The sequence below is a fragment of the Pseudorasbora parva genome, chromosome 3 (assembly GCF_024679245.1).
Source record: "Pseudorasbora parva isolate DD20220531a chromosome 3, ASM2467924v1, whole genome shotgun sequence".
NCBI lineage: Eukaryota > Metazoa > Chordata > Actinopteri > Cypriniformes > Gobionidae > Pseudorasbora > Pseudorasbora parva.
This window is the reverse complement of record NC_090174.1, coordinates 39,196,212-39,214,274: the sequence shown is the minus strand read 5'-3', so window position 1 is coordinate 39,214,274 and position 18,063 is coordinate 39,196,212. Positions and strand designations below refer to the sequence as shown.

Sequence of the window (18,063 nt, the reverse complement as noted above, 5' to 3'; positions counted from 1 at the left end):
CAACAAATGCATCGCTATAACAGCTATACAGCATAGTTAAAAACAGACTAATGAATAATTTCTGAATATTGACTCTCAGTCCTTATTTACCCTTTTCTCATTGTTTCTCAAAAGAATTCATAAAAATATAGAATATAATATCATAGTTCAAATAAGGGCTCATTGTAACGCAGTGTTATACAACGGACCCTAACTGCAGGACTGCTGTTAGATAAGCATTAAAGAACGATCTCAACTGTTAAATAAAATAAAATTCAAATAATATCAGATTTGTCTTATTTTAAATAAACACAAAAAACATAAAAATAAAAAATAAACTTAAATGAGAAACGTACTTTTGCTATGGTAAAATAAATGTTCAGTGATATCTTCCAAAGATTTTTTTAATTTTGGTGCTATTTTTTCTCTATATAGTGTTGATATGACAACTAGTAATACACAAAGTTTAATCATCCTGACAGTGTTAAACAAACCATGCGTGTTACAGCTTACCCCGCGTTAGGTTGTGCCTCGCACTTCCCTACACCTCGGAAAAATACTGAGGTCCGGACCTCGGTGACCTCATAGCTGGCTAAGGCCATGAGCAGTATGCTAAGCGGTTCTGAATTCAGCCACAGTCTGTGGGCGTGACCTCTGAGAGTGCCATGAACGCGGTGGGCTTTAGGACCCGACCATAGTAAAAGAAAGGGAAATGTTTGATGGATCGTGAAGTTCACCCAAGCTTTCTGTTAGCGTGGTAATGTTTCACTTGATAAGAGACGCAATTTAATTCCACGTAATTCACTTGACTGATCTGTAGCGCTGCTGAGAAACGGGAGCTGATGGCAGTGAGCATGTGACGGGCTGTTTGAAGCTGCACTGGCTCGGTCGGTCGGGGATCTGTCAGCAGTGCGGAAGAGAGAGAGAGAGAAAGAGAGAGAGAGAGAGAGAGAGAGAGAGAGAGAGAGAGAGAGAGAGAGAGAGAGAGAGAGAGAGAGAGAGAGAGAGAGAGATGGGGCAGATATATGCCATCAAACTGACTCACAAGAGACTGAAATGATGCGGAGATTCCATCGCGCAACAAAGCCCAAACACAATTCAACATAACAAGAAGCAGAAATATGCTTGCTCGGATAGACCGGTGAGCGACAGACAGTGACATTGATGAAGCCAGCTGTCACTCACTACACGCTCCTGAAGCGTCGACACACGCCGAGGATCTTTGACAGCTCGATTTTGGAAGTGAAACTTTTTTTAAACACTAAAACAGATTAATTCGGGTGTCGTCGCCTTCAACCAAATCGAAAGCAACTTCGAAATGCAGGAGCTGTGATCGGGAGATTGTTGAACAAAAGACAAGCGACCAAGTTGATAGGTGAGTACAGTTATCATATCAGCATGGAGACGGTGACAGTGTTTTGTTTCGGTCATCTACACCGGCGCTGGTCGAGCGAGGCACTTGGCAGGAAGACATACAGCGGAGAAGCTGTTGCAATGCTGTTTGTGAACAATGCAGCTGGTTACCTTAGTGTGGAGAGTCGAAGGGGCGGGTTCTTATTACGAGAAGAGAACCCCCTTCTGTCACCCTAATTGCACTAGCCTATATCTTCGCTATAGAACAGTAGTGTAGCCAGAAACAAAGCTTTTTGCGATGGGGTGCATTAACTGGAGCAATGAACCGTTAAAACATTAGTTGTTTTTTTATAGCAATTTATTTTAATACTGTGTTACGTTATAATGACGTCAAAAACAAATTGGTTGGTATTTAAGCTGTGAGATAAAACATAATATTTGAATATAATTTAATTCACAGTTTTGTGACGTCAAGAAAGTTATAAAGTCATAAAGAAAAAAAATGCAAATGTTACCTATTTAAAAGTAAGATGAAACAAAAAGTGGTGAGACTGCATGCAATAGAGGTGTATTTTTGGGGGGGTTGGGTGTGTGTGGACAAATCGTAGTTCCCATAGTTACTACTAGTGCTGCAACGACGCGTCGACGTCATCGATGACGTCGACTACGGAAATACGTCGACGTTCGTGAAATGCGTCGACGCGTCGTGTCAGACGTTCATCTCGCGTAATGTTGGCTTCTGCTCCTGGTTTTATCACAAAAACCTAGACCGCGAATATCAAAAGTATGGGAATACTTTAAACAGAGGCCAAATAGTGTTTCCCACACATAGACTAATTTGTGGCGGACTGCCACATAATCAATAACGGCCGCCACATTCGTCATTCATTCATTTTTATGCTATTTAAAAGACGCACGCATATTCGTTTAGCTGCATTTCCTTAAATTCTCTCTCCGCCCTTTTGCGCGTCTCTTACTCACTCACACACACACGCGTTGCATTCGACTGTAAAACAAGTTTTATTGCATTTTGGCGCATTTAGTATGACATAGCTTTTAAAACCAGAGCAGTTGAATAACAGAGTTGCGACAAGCCTTCATCACGCGGCAGCGCGCGGTCACGGCGCTCATATAATTCTAAACAAGCCAGCGCGGTGTCAATCAATACAGACCAGTGTTTCCCAACCGGGATCCCGAGCAAAAGTTGCGGGGACGCACTTACACTTCGGTTCATCTGGCATCTGATGACGCATCTTTAATATGGGTTGTAACTTGAAAATAATGCTGTATGTATGTTTCTGTCGATGGATACACGTGCTGACTCCTCAGGTATACACTACAACAACAGCGATAATAAAAGAAAAACGTGGGCAAAACGGTCTCTCTTTGTAAACTTTATAAAACGCATGCGAGTGCTGCTGTACGTCCGAATATGAGCAGTCATTTCACCGTCATCACCCCCGTGTAGCCAGGAGACTCGAATGAGAAGATCTGTCTCTGTGCACTCGTCCCAAAGTGCTCAAATATTGAGTTATCTTTCAAATCCTGTGCTTAAACGGACAAACTCACAAAAGTATGTCAAAATGTCATAGCCTACTCTATGCCTTAAGTGAACTTTATACAGAAAATACGACGACTATCCGTGGGTCTTAAAGGGGCAGTAGCATTCACTGCTGTCTGTTTAATGTCAAACAAAAGATAAAGACATCACTCACTGCTCCTGACTGAATAGCTTTTGTAAGTTTAATAAGGATTATTTTTTAATTTTAAACAGTTAAATGTGTGGTTATTTTACTTTTGATTACTTAATTCCATTTCTCTACCTAAAAACTAATGTTAGACCTACCTGAAAATCCTGAAAAGCATTGTTTATTTTATTCTCATCTTTGCTCAATAGTATTTATTTGTGCTGCTGCTTCTATTTAAGTTATCTGTTCTTATTTTCTTTATTTTCATTTGACAGTAGTCCTTTTTCCCCTGAACATAGCAAATACCGAACTGTACTGAAACGTGAAACTAAAACCGTGATACAAAGTGAACTGTGAGCAGTCTGTACTGTTACACCTCTAGCGTAACTTATGCGAGGGGGTGCCACAGAATTTTGAAAAATTTCAAAGGGTAAAAAAATTAATCGTTAGATTAGTCGACTAATCGAAAAAATAATCGTTAGATTAGTCGACAGAAAAAATAATCGTTAGTTGCAGCTCTAGTTACTACTTTATTATTTCTATGGGGAAATAGACATCTTCCATACATTTGAATACTTTCAGTAAATGTTTTTGTACTTCAGATGACCTTCAGTAAAAAGAAAAATCCCCAGCCACTTGAATGAAACAAGACTGCTGCAATCAATAGGCCTACAAGAAAGTCAGCTAGAATATATGACGGGAGTCAAGGGACGCCTGCAGCATAGTATAGTTTGCATTGCTGATTTTATTACAGCTAAATTCAGCTGTTTGAGTGTCCTTGTTCACAGTTTAAACTGGTATCTGTGTTTTGGAGCTTGGTATTGGTCTAGGCTCTGAAATTGTTGACTGTATTTTTTATTTTATTTTTACAGTTTTTTGCATAGTCTACCTAGCAGTCTACACAGACAGGGAGCCTTTATCTGGTTTAAGATGAATATCGTTGGTTTAAGCTTGTCCAGTATTTTCCCCCCAGTCTGACCAGTTGAAGAAGTGGCCAAGACGAGCCTGCTAAACCAGCTATGACCAGGCTTGATCCACCTAAAACCAGCTTATGCTGTTTTTAGCTGTTTTCTAGCCAGGATAGTGGGTGATGGCTAATTTGCATTGTTTTTTTACCATTTATGATAATAATTTGTCAGTTAAAAAAAATCATAATTGAAATGTAATTATGCATAATTATATAATGTGAAATTAGTTATAGTATAGTGAATTGCTTGTCCATTGTGGCTTTGCGTGTGCAAACCGATGCACACACTGATTTATGTTTAAGGGTAAATTAAATAATACTGATTTCTGAACAGACTATATGGAAGATTGTCTATACATTACATGCCATTGAAGGATACATTACATGCCATTGACCTGTTGGATTGGTTCTGTAACACACACCAGATTGCTGGCCCTTCTGCCTCTGTAAATCTAATCCTCATTGACTTTATTGATTCTACTGTGCTTGAAGGATTTCTCAGTATTGTCAATAGGAATCCCATGGGAATAGAACAATGTGGTTAAATACTAGGGCTGGTCCAAATACTATTTTTTCTTGAGCTTCGAAGCTTCGGTAGTAATCAACATAGAATATTCTGAGGGAAGGGCTGAGCATACTTACTCTCTAATAAAGGTGTGGACACCCCCCCCCACACACACACACACACATACACACAAAAAGATTATTCGAATCACAAAATTAAAATTTAAATACCAACCCGTGGAAGGAATATTCAAATCTTCTAGTCCAGCCCTATTAAATGCAGCTGCTTTACTGGTCTTCCAGAATAGCTCTATCTTTATACTGAGTGTAGAGTACAACAGACATTTCTTATCTGCTTTAATTGCCAATTAGGTGGCTGTTCTCCAAATGTAAGCTACTAGATGCAGTAGATGCAGTATTTAACATTTTTAGCGCACCATAGCCAGCCAGTTGCAGGGGCCGCTGAGAGCTGGATGTGAGAGAATAATTCAGAGGTTATACATCTATTGGCGGCACTTCAGCAGTGCTCAGACGCTCCTGGTGAGTGTGAGAGAAGATGCCGCGTGCTTCCTGTGTCTCTGTGAGTGTGTCAAACTGATAACACGTAATCAGCCTTTATTAAAATGCAAGCAAGAATCAGACTGATCTGACTGATCTGTCAGTATGTTGTCAGATAAACGCTGACCAAAGATAGGAGTTGAGCTGTGAGTGCAGACAGTATGTGGTCTCTTTGTGGTAGCTCGTTCAGAACAGTGTCATGCAGTGAGCTATATAAATATTCATCTGACACAATTATTCTTACTAAATATGACTACAACAATGGGTGATTAATTTTGTCCTTAATTATGTCACAACAACATCTTTATTTACAAGTTGTGTTTATAGGCTTATCAGATATGAAAAGCATCCAAAATCGGTTTATTACACAGTCTTTTTAAAAGCCCATTCCCTTCTCATTGTTACATTAACGCTGACGTAAAACTGCATTTGCGAGCCTTTTTATTTCCACAATGTAACATTGTAGCGTATTGCTTTATTGCTTGGGACACACTAAACGGATTTTAAAACCATGGGAGATCACAGACCGATGGTTTTCTAGATGTGAGTTTTGTTTTACGGGAAAAAAAACTAAGGAGAAAAAACGAATATGGGTGATCTTCTTTCTCAATATTTTCGTGGCATGTTGGCTGGCAAGTTTCAGCTAGAAGCACACAACATTCGGTTGGCGAAGCTTGCTCGCTCTCATTGGCTATCGTGGGTTATCACGTCGGAGCCCGCCCAATCCCAAAATGTAAATATCAAACATGTCTGATATTTACGTTTTGTGATTGGATGGGCTCCGGTACGATCGAGAGCAGTAAAATAATCGTAATGACACCACACAATTGAGGATTTTTAGGACAAAAAAGTCTTGCAACAATCGTCGAATTGGCCCACGAATCGGGCTTATTATCTTCAAGTGTGTGGCCAGCCTAAAAGTGCTTTTCCAATTAGAGTTATAGCTCAATGCTAAGGTAGCAAGCTGTTAAAATGGATGACTTAAAACACAGAAAATGAAGGTTTAATCTGATCATTTTTACTTAAGTGTAATTTAAAATGCATATTATCAAGATTAAGAAAAAAAACTGTAAAGGCTGTAATGCAATATTCTAGGATTATGTAAGGGGAATGAATCTTGCATTTATGTGTGAAACAGGATGCTCAACGAAAATAAAATGTAGGGCGAGACTTGATTTTATCCATCTGGAATGCAGTGCATTGTAGAAAGTGGGCGTTACGTACTAGAATGTAGCCGGACCTCAATGTGGGTCTGCTAAAAAAACAATGTCTAAATTGCTATTATTGATCAACATTATCCAGAAGCCCATTAATTGGCTTTGTCTTTAAAGTCAGCATCAAATGAAAATTGCTATTAAATATTACTGAAAAACATCCATGCATGTTTCATTTTTTTAACCCCATAATTCTTAATCAAAATGTCAGAACTTAGTTTTCAGGTGAAGTGACAGGCATTATCCTTTTCCAATAATTTAGTCCACTTAAACATCGCAATTCGACCTCAAGCTGTCTTATTTCAATCGACAATGAACAGAAGAAATTCACTGCCCTACATTTTCTTTTCCTCATTTTTTCAATGAGGACCAGCTAATTGTGCAACAGACGTCTTTTTTTCATGTTGACTTTAGAGGAACACAACATGCAGCAATGTTTTATCCTCTTTGTTGTGCAGACTTGTCTCATTGCCAAGGGGGGGAATGCAGCAATGTCACCTCTGCTCTGGGTTAACTCTGATTCAGCAATAAAAGACACTGGAGAATACAGTGCTGTAGCGTAGCACTCTTCCTCCTCTGTGCATACACAAACAGACACGCACACATCTCACCTCTAGTTCCTCTTCTCTGATTGTGGATCGTGAGTGAGGGAAGCCATAGTGTTTACTACTGTCAGAGACCTGAGAGACAATCGGAGAGAGGGTGGGGCGGGGGCACAAAAAGAGAGTTGATGAGGACCTTTTTTGTGCTCCTGTGACATATATATCTGAGGGTGGGAGAGAAGCACAGAGAACTGGAGTAACAACGTGTCATGTCGATGTAAGGAGGCGAGAAATCTGAAGAGGCTGCGTGAAAGAGAGAACAAACCCTTGAAAGTAAGTGTAGTTGGGGCATTTTAAGACTTAAAAACAAAAACATGAACAAATAAACATTGAAATGATCTTGGTAACACTTTATAACAAGGCTAGAATTTTTGATTGTCATTTTTGTATAATGTTGATTGACAAGTTGTATAAATTAAAATTGGATATTATAAAAACATAAATTACCAATAGAACATTGTTAAATTAACAATAACCTGAGTGAATCATTTCTGTAAGCAATTGCTGTTCATTGTATATGATTTCTGACAAACAACCCTATTGTAATGTGTTACCATTATCCTATTGCGATTTAATATAGAAACGTACCATATGAAAATTAATTCAGTTCCTGCATAATGCAAGAGGACGCCTGTTTGACTTAATCAAATTTTAATGTTCAACATGCCCGGGATAGCCATTTGTTTTGCTAGATTTTGCTGTTTAGTTTTCAGCATTGCTCATTAATTTCTAGCAGTATTTTATTCTGATCAGCACTGAACTAGAACAAAGCTTGCAATCACCACCCTGGTATTTTCTGTAAACAAGAGTTGTGTGATTGCGCACGTACTGAAGCATAAGTCTTTTATTCCAGCCGTTGTCATCTTTCGATGAAAGCCGAGATTACTGTGCATTTGTGAGGTGAATTAGTCTGCTTAGAGACTCCACATCATGCATCCTTTGTAATCCTTGACTTAATTCTATAGCTCAGGCTTTGTGATCTCTCTGTGTATTGAGATAAAGACTCTTGTCATCACTGCGGATCTGCATCAGAAGTCCGGCGATGCAGCCTGGAGGAGACCATGACATGCTTCAGTCATACACGTCCCTCTCATCTCCAGTAATTCTACTGTGAGTGTTCAGTAAGACCAGGATTTATGCGTGGGTTTATGTCATTGTGTTTGAAAAATGTACAGCATAATGTCCTTTTGTACAACTAAATGGCCTGACAATGTAGAACTTACATAATGGAACGCCTTATTTAGGATTATAAAATGCATTGTTTAATTTCTAGTGGCGCAAATACAATTCAATACAATCTACAAATCAATATTATATTTAATGTATACTTTTGTTATCCACCCTGTTAAATATCAGGACAGGTTCTATATCTTTTCAGTTGTCTGGTATTTGATGTGTAATTGCTTTGAGCATTTGAAAGAGAGCTTTTACCATCATCTAGCACTTTAAAGTAATAACACAAAATATTAAGGCAAAGATTTGACCATTTAAGATGAACACTTTCTTGTAAAGAGCACTGTGAGCTGCTGTTACTGTTGATTGTAATGACACATTGTGGAAATGGCAGATAATAATTCAGACCTGTTGGTTATTAGTCTCCGAGCTTGATTTTCTTACTTTTCAAGGGATCTGATCTGCATCCCATGGGTCTCTCTTATAAGGACTTTTTTCCCCTAATGTAATTAGTATAATGTTTCCTTCTGCAGATGTCAAGAGAAATATTTATCCTTCTTGTGAACTTTACATTGTCATGACTAATTTAATCTGTAACATAAGTTTGTTTTAGATGTTGTTATCAGCCATAACATGACAATAATTATTTGCTTCAAACTATTGAAATGAGGCTGGCAACAAGAGTCCCTGCTTTTGCACAAAACATATTTTTTTGTGCATATTATAAAACAATTGAGATGATCTCCTGCTTTAGTCAGTCCTTATAATGTCACAACAGTGTGATTCTTCCCTGGGCTCTTCTGTGGAATAAGGGATTCCAGAAACCCAGAGGTTTGTTGACGCATCTTCCACTGTATTTGGTTTAGTAATGCTTGAGTGTGTTTCCCCAGTATACACATGAGAATAATGGAATCATCTGGGTCTTGCGTGTGTGTGTGTGCGTGCGTGCCTGCCTGCGTCTAATTGTCCATGACTTTCCTGTAGTTTGCTTTCATGTAAGGCTTGTTCACATATTTATTGGAAAGACTGAAAGATAAACGTTCTTTGCTTTTCTTAAATAAGTTGATCACCTGTTATGCTTCTATCTTGATTTTGCAATGCAAAGCTAAAAGGATATGTAACCTTGTCCTTCCCAAGCAGTCATGTGAAATCAGTCAGTAATTGTACCTGCACGGCAGAGCCAGAGCTTCTTTAACCTGGTGCTTATCAGTTAGCGGTGAGATTGTATCTCATGCCCTTGAAAAGGCCACAGATATACAGCTTGTGTTCTTGCCCCCCCCGCTGGGTGTGTCAAAGGGCACAATCAAATTGTCTGCCTTTTCTCTATGGCCCCTTTACCCCTGGCATTAACATGCATTCAATATCTGGATAATATCTGGATGTTCTTTTGCTGGATTGTATTTATCGCCACTTACCTGTGCAAAATGGAAAATGGTAGTTACGTAATGCATCAGAGGCTCTGCTAACAAAATGTTCCCTTATTTACCGGATTTTAAAATCATTGGGGGTCGGTGGGTGGCGGTGGGGGTGGGGCGGGGGGAACCTATTGCTTCTTTTAGATGGCCAGTTACATGTCAATTTTTGTTGTTCTTTTGATTTCCATTAATACACTATATATATATATATATATATATATATATATATATATATATATATATATATATATATATATATATATAATGTCTCCAATTTAAAATTCTAGTGATTGATAACATTTTTCAGTTGGCCAAACTGAATTTATGTGAATTGGTGCAATTTAATTAACAAAAAAATCAATTTGGCCAACTAAAAAATGTAGATGTTATCAGTCACATACACTGTAGTATTTTTTTTTTTTTTTTACAGTGTATGTGAATGCAAAAATGGGAAACACAAGTTTAAGCTCAATTTAAGTTTGAACATTGGTCTGGGGAGTCTGCTCTGTATTTTCTACTGCACAAGAGGCGTGATCAGCAAACATCATTTGAATGATTCTGTACGTAATTGGATAATCCTTCAACCAATCAGACCACAAGAGGCGTGATCAACGGGCAACAACCCATCGTTTTTCTCTATCTGTCGTCGTGTTAAACCCGCCCATAGCGTGCCAGGCAGGGATGGAAATTAGCACCCGCCACCAGCCAAATGCGGGTAGTAGTGGCTGGTAAACTTGCTTCACCCACCGGCCACCGTGGCGCGTAAATAAAAATAGCATACCGTTTCACCTCTTTGTAAACTTTGTTGAGTTCATGCAAGTGCTGCCGTATGTTCGAATATGACCAGTCGTTTTCTCCGTTATCACCCGAGTAGAGCCAGAAGACGCGAATGAGAACTTGCGTGCGCTGTGAGAACATCTGTCTCTGTGCACTCATCCGAAAGCGCGCACACGTCTCACAGCGCGCAAATATTGAGTTCTCTTTCAAGTCTTGCGCTTGAATGGACAAGCTCACATAAGAAGTATATCAACATGTCCATCTTGATAAGTATCCTAGCAGACATATATAAATAAATATGATTTTATTCTTATTATTCCAAGCATATGACATTTTCACAGCAGACAAACAGTCAGTGGACTGACCACGTGAGCAGGTTCACAGGTGCGCAGAATCACAAAACTCGCTCCTCCACCGGGAATTATTCACCATCTGAATGCACGAGTTTCATCACTGAGGTGACATGCAAATGTATTTTTATGGACGTTCACATGAGAAACAATTACCGTCCGAATAGGGCTATAGTCTGTATATGCCTTAAGTTATATGTATACAGTATACAGTCGAGAAAGATGACGCATGTCCCTGCATTAGGTCTTAAAGGGGCAGTAGCCTTTACTGCTGCCTGTTTAATGTCAAACAACAAAAGGACATCACTCACTGCTCTTTATTGAATAGCTATTTGTAAGTTTAATAAGTATTAATCTTTAATTTAAACAATTAAATATGCAGTTAATTTACATTTGATTACTTTATTCAATGTCTGTACTTTTCTGCAGGCCTGTACATTATTATTTAATTTACACATGAGTGAGTTCAAGGTAAACATTTTAGTTTGAATTTTATTTTATACTCTGCATTGTTGCAATGTGCTAAATAAATATTTGCATAATTTGCAATTGATTTATTATTTGAAAATTTAATATTAATTTATGGAATTGCAATGCTTTGATTTTTAGTAAAGTTACACAGTCATAGCCATAAATGTTACTAATAATTGGGAAAATTTCTTTAAGTGTTTTGGTTTTCGGCCTTGGTTTCCTCTTTTTCGGTTTCAGCCAAGATTTTTGATTTCGGTGCATCCCTACTGACAATGTTCTGCTCGTTATGTCATCAACAGTTTTAGAAGATGCAAAAACTAATAGTTTTATTGTTGGGACTAAAAACCTAAAACTGGAAGCCATAAAAGACCACAAATCATCCAAATGCCACATCCAGGTAAAAAAAAGAGAGCACAGAGCCCTACTCATTTAATGAAATATATATCAGTTCATGGTTTGTGTGTGTATAAGAGAGAAAGAGAAAATGTCAGTATTTCATTGAGACTTGAGGTTAAATAAACTGCTAAAGTATTGTAGAGCTTGTAGTATTAATTTACACATACAGTTACACATTGTCAGTTGAGGGAAGTGACTTTGTAAGACAAGAAAGTAGCTAGTAAAAATATTGAGTGATAGAATGCAGGTAGATTTTGAAATCCTCCACAGGTGGCAAAAGTTAATTTCCAGTCTGTGATTGGTTCCTGCAAAAGTTTATCAGAAGCAGCACATATGAATGCACAGGTTTCCAGACTTGTTGCAGGGCAAAATCAAGTTGCCAGAAGATCAGGCTGGGTTTACCCAGTCTATTCTGCTGTGCAAGTGACCTGCAAATTCATATCACATGAAGACGTGACCAACAGAAGAACTATACCTCATGACGTGATAGCTGAATTAAATAAACACAAACTTTGCAGCATTTCAGGAAAGTTAAGTTGATTTATTCTATTTGTTACATGTTGAAGTGTGAGTGTTTGTGTCCAACGTAATTTTGCGTGCTCAAATTTTGGTGTGACCTTGGTTTAAAGCTGCACTATGTCATTTTTCTGTCCGCTAGAGGGCGCCACCCATTCAAAACAAAGCTGTATTTTGATGACGCATAGTTTGAGCACAGCATCTTGGGACATGTGGTCTTCACCTCACAGCCTGTGGAAAAGAATCGGGATAGGACTCAGGTTCATGGATGCGGTTATTAACATTACTGTATGTGAAGCAGAGCAGGACAGAGTGTTGTGGAGCTGAGCAAGACGGATTGTTGAGGAACACACGACTCTTGAGCACCGGGACTTTTATTATGGCGGAACGAGTCGTCTGCGCCATTTCCGCTTTTCCGGTTTTTAAGTATGAGGTAACACGGCTCTGTTTATCATATTAGATGCATTTAAGTGAGTTTAAAATGATGTTATGACGTTACTCTGTGCGTTCGCTCAGTGGCTGCTGTGAAACTTGTTTACACTGCTAAGAGTAAAATGTTTCTGCTGAATAAAATCGTAACCGAGGGTAACGCAGATATGACAACTGGCAACTCCCTCAGATGTTCCAGCTTACTGGTTAAAATAGCAATTTTCTTACAAATTACAAATAGTTGGAAACATTTGGGATATTGTAAGAACTTAATTGAACAAAATATATAACACTGGCCTAGTGTTTTTTTGGATATTTTACTGCAAAAATACTACATAGTGCACCTTTAAAGAATGCTAATAGGAATTAGAATTGGAGAAAAGAGAAAACAATAAAACTAAAATAAATCTCTTTATATCCTGAATTTATTCATCACGTGAGGAATAATTGACTGATCAGTTGAATTATTACCAAAAAAAAGCACAACAGAGGTGGTGATACACCTCGTTTTGGGAAAGCATCTCATTCCAAATGAGATAATACATATAAATACACATAACTGATTTATCCAATACATCAACCAGTATTGATAAAAAATTATATAGTACAGATAGCTCTACACATTAATATTCACATCTGTTTCAAATGTGGTCAGAATCCACCCCTGACCACCTCTAAAACATTTTAAATGGCAAAAAAATCACTAAAAATGCATATGTGTAAAGGAGGTCTATCTGTCTTTGTCATGTAAAATATAATTGAAAGACCAATTCTGGGTGGCGCTGTGCAGTGCGAAAATAGTGTATCAAAAAAAAAGCAGATTCATTCTCCATGATGCAAGCCAGAAGACGGTTTCATGTGAGCTCAGTGGCAGTGTATTTTTGTCTGTGTGTGGAGTTAAGAACCCTGCTATCAGCCCTGCGCCCCACTAGTCACTGTCTCCAGGCATCCGCGAGAGAGAGAGAGAGAGAGAGAGAGAGAGAGAGAGAGAGAGAGAGAGAGAGAGAGAGAGAGAGAGAAAGCATGGAGAGCTCTGTGGAAACACTCAGATTCTGACACATTGCTAATGCTAATCCCTCAGCCTGAGGATTCCCCCAAATATGCATCAACATTATGCATGCATGAGAGAGAGAGAACCCAGACTAAAATGCACAGTTTAGCTGTTTTAACTGAACGCAACCTGCCCTTGCGTATCTTAATATGTCAGTGTCATTGTTATGTTTGTCTCAATATGCATACCAGTAAGTTTTTTTGTTTTTCTATGATGTCATTATGTATATTATAAAAGCTGCTTAAATGGCATAATTGAACTAAGGCCTAACCCTGGCTTTATCTGAGCCCTGTCTGTGAAACCAGGCCTCAGTTGATGAGGTTAATGAGGTTTTGAGCATTCAGTTGCCTCATTTATGTGCTATAAGTAATGTTTCAAAACTAGTGTGAGGTCAAGTCAGTAGTAAGCCAAATACGTTTTAATATGTAAAAGAAATGTTAAACATTCAAGTGAAGTTTTCAGGGAATGTCAGTGAAACAAAACAGTCTTTATAAAATCCACAGGAGAGAAACTTGAAGACAATCACTTTAAACACTGACAATACCGGACAAAGGAACAGAATGCAAATCGTGGCTTAAATACGTGGAGAATGTAATTAAGGTGAACAGAAACAGGGGTGTGGAAACTGGAACCTAATTAACAGACAGGGAAACTAGGAACTCAGGCAGACAAAACAGGAACAGAACACAGCAAAAAACAAAACCAAAACCAAAACAGAACATACTCCTTACAACTGGACAGTCTGTCTGGAACCTGCAAACACGGGTAAGCGGAGGGATACAAAACTCCCAGTGCTGTCGGGCTGTATATCAGCAAATCAAATTCAAGTACTGGAAGTAACAATATTACACAAAAAAGTTTTTGTTCAGCAAAGATGGAATACATTTATTAACAGAGACAGTAAAGACTTGCATTGTTACATTTTTTTTTACAGTTAAATAAATAAATAATGTTTTAAATGTACTTTGTTTATCAAAGAAACATGGAAAAATGTATCACAAGTGCAACAACAATTTCAGCAACACAACCTTTTCAACATTAATATAAAGAAATGTTTTTTCAGCACAAAATCAGCATATCAGAATGATTTCTAAAATTTTGCTTTGCCGTCATACATTTTTAAAATATAGTATTATAGAATAGAGTTCATTTAAATTGTGCCGATATTTCAAAATATTATTCCTTTTACTGAATTTTTGGTCAAATAAATGCAACCGTGGTGAGCATGAGAGATGTATTTCAAAAACATTAACATTTTTACAACACAAGACCTTTGAGTGGTAGTGCTGAATGCCTAATTCTTAAAGGAACACGGCAGCTTTTTGGGACTTTAGCTCATTCACCGTAAGATAAGTTAGATAAGTCCATACATACCATTGCAATGGCAACATTTTCCTATTTACGTGTTGTGATGTGTATAGTTATATCGTGTACTAAGACCGGCGGAAAATGAAAAGTTGCAATTTTCTAGACTGAAATGGCAAGGAACTATACTCTCATTCCTGCGTAATAATCCAGGGATTTTGCTGCCGTACCATGGGTGCAGCGGCGCAATGATATTACGCAGCACCTGAAAATAGGTGAATAAGCTAAAGTCCCCAAAATTTGGTGTGTTCCTTTAAGACATCATTACATTAAAATCCTAATTCTTTGTTTGTGAACTATATTTAGAGTACTTTTGAGCCTTTGCAGGTGTACTTGTAACAGCAGGAGCCTCCTGTACACTGATTGAATCATAGGTTTCAGGTTTCTCTACTCAGACAGGATTGATTTGCTGATTGAGACAGCGATCTACAGATTGTGGGACTGTTGTTTTTGTTGTTGTTATGTTCAGTGACAGGTGAAGCAACGGAAGGAGCAGATGGCTCATGCCCGTGTCGCCATTCTTTTTGCTCAGTGTGAAAATCTGTCATTAGATCATCTCCGGTCCATAAAGCCCTGTATCTTATTTCATTGTAGTCGTGTTGTCGTACTACCACATTGACAGTATTCAAAATCTCAAAATTTGGACCCAGAAAAAATTAAACGTATTAAATGCAATTATGTCAAAAAAATAAATAAATTTGAACAGCAGGTCTTTTTCTGTTTAGTCATTCTTGCTGCATGTTGAGTTTTTATTTAGCTTGACCTTTTTTCTTTGATGATCTAAAAGGCTTCTCTCTGGTTCTTGAGTGTTTTGTGGCGTCAGAAAGCACAGGTAGAGGGAACTCAAGTCTCTCTGTGGGAGCTGCTTGTCGCTGCTAAATGAGATGGGCAGATGAAACTGCAAAACTTCATTACTTTAGTGCTCTGTACTCAAAACTGTTAGAGCGGTCAGCGTTCAGTGGCTTTCATATTAGACTTAAGATTAAATCTACTAAAATTGCCTTGGTTGTCTCGCTGTGTACACAGGCCAGGCTTCACCGCAGGAGTTATGGAGAGGATATGTTTTCACCAACCAATTAATCACATCTCTAGAGTACAGGGTTTGGAAATAAACAACCCCCTAAAGCCCTCAATCTGGAGACTAATTCTTTCCTCAACAGATGGCAGGAGTTCGTAAACACATTTTGAGGGACATTTTGAGCAAACCTTTTGCTTTGAGGAAAGCTGCTAAACATTGACATAAAGATAGCACAGAATGAACAGGTGTTTTCCTTCCCCCTTTTTAGCTCATTGACAGAAGGAAAAACATCAGTTTAGAAAGGGAAGAAGCATTTTTTTGGGGGGGCAAAAAAAGTATGACTGAATCTTTGGGTCGGCAGTTATTTTTGAACATTTCAAACAATTTGATGCTAAACCTAATTTGAGAAGGCAAGGGAGGAAGTGTCTCCTCAAAAAGTTTTTCTAAAGTAAACTTTTTTCTAAAGTATCACTGTTCAACAGTGACACCAGCAGGGAAAGTTACAGCAGGAGTCCGAATCTCTCTTGCCTTCACTGAGCCCATTGCGTTTCAACAGACCCCCTAAAGCGTGCGATGGGTTTGGTGGGGGGTAATTGAGAATGAGTGGAAAGTCATGTGAGAGGAGGCAATCCTCCATTGTGCTAGGATTGAATATGATTGGTTTGTGCGATAAATCCCGCCTCTTGTTTTCATGCGCATTCACAAATCAGTTTGAATGAACATTATGATGTTAATGGGAGGACTAATTAAGTAAACAACTTATTACAACTAATTAACTAAACGACTAAGTAAGTAAACAACTTTACGGCAATCATTGCTTTATTTCACATCAAAAATCAAGCTCAAAATTAAAACATGACTTTTTTTTGTGAGCAATCAGCTTGGTGAAATTAAAGGTGCATGAATTTCCATTTGCCTCTACATATATTTTAAACTGATTATTCAGCTACACAAACTATATTTTTAAGATTGATGCATATTAACTGCCAGGGTGTATAATAATGCAGCTAGAAACTAAATTAACTGTTGCAAACTATAAAGGAATGATAATTTCTAAATAACAAACTCTCCTTTAAGCTTGTTTTGCCCATGCATTACAAATGTCATAAACTGTGAAGCACTGCCCTGATTGTCTATGAAGTGTTGAGGTGGTCATTGTGGGAACACTTAGACGATGACTCCGACCCACTTGAGTGTTAGAAGAAAATGGAAGAGATCAAATACCCTTTATCTCACTCAAATCGGCAATGACTTGAAAGCCATCAGTGACGCCTTCAGATGCATCTACAGGGAGACAGATTATAGTTTGAAGAGTAGAGAGAAACCCATTCCCACTCATTTTATTATCAGCACAAGGTTATTATTATTATGTATCAGCACAAGGATGGTTAGAAAAAACAACGGAGGATAGAATCTGCATTAGTTACATCATCTGCGAATGGTCGTGTGGATCCCTCGCTTGCTGTAGACTTACACAAGGTGACCATGCTATTAACTTCTAGTTCGGTTCTCTTGGTTCTTTTGGTCTGGACCAAAAAAGAAAATGATTTTTAACACCGCATTAACAGAGCAATCACACCTGAGTATGTTTTTATCGAACCAAACCTGCCAAGTGAACACACCCAGTGACAGTGATGAACAAACATTTCTCAAAAGAATTTTCCATCCTCTGTAAATTATTTTTGTTGAGGTGAACAAGATGACAGAGTAAATGATGACAGAACTTTCTTTTTGCGTGAACTGTCCCTGTGAAATTCTCCTAGATTTGAAATGCTGTTGAAGTATTGTTCATTGTTAGATCATTGTCTCAATGCATTATTTGATGCTAACAAATTGAATCTTATCGTAAAGTAACCAATCCCTAAATCATGCTGTAAATTATTCATGTGGATTTAAAGAGTCATAAAGGGATGTGTTAGTATTTGTGTGAATATATTTTTGAGATCCAGATAACTTTACAATTAATGAGTTGATTTGTTCCTTTATGAGCTTGTCAGTTTAAATGTCTAAGATAGTGAATGGCAAATATTGACATTGTCTAATTAAACCTGCTCGTTCCGTTTCTAGACCTCATTTGAAAAACATGACAAATGTTGGCGATATGTAAATCAGGCCTTGACTAAAACTATTCTAATATGGTGATTAGATATGAACCATTAAAACAGATTGCCTTTCCATCTGCATGGATTGGCCTGCTTTGGCAGACAGCTGGATCCTGAGAGAGAACACAAGACTGA

The 18,063-nt window shown here is 38.1% G+C and overlaps 1 protein-coding gene across 5 annotated transcripts in view; it reads left to right on the top strand.

Annotated features, from left to right (window-relative positions):
• The first annotated feature begins 465 nt into the window (after window positions 1-465).
• The window catches only part of camkk1a (calcium/calmodulin-dependent protein kinase kinase 1, alpha a), a 96,104-nt gene continuing 78,506 nt past the window's right edge, over window positions 466-18,063 (top strand). For 2 of the 5 annotated variants that reach the window (XM_067438776.1, XM_067438774.1), the window contains exon 1: window positions 472-1,354. The gene's annotated coding sequence lies outside the window, so the exon portion shown is untranslated. Of the gene's footprint in view, window positions 1,355-6,929; window positions 7,139-18,063 lie in introns of those variants that run through there. The other 3 variants (XM_067438777.1, XM_067438775.1, XM_067438778.1) reach the window with 2 other exon arrangements.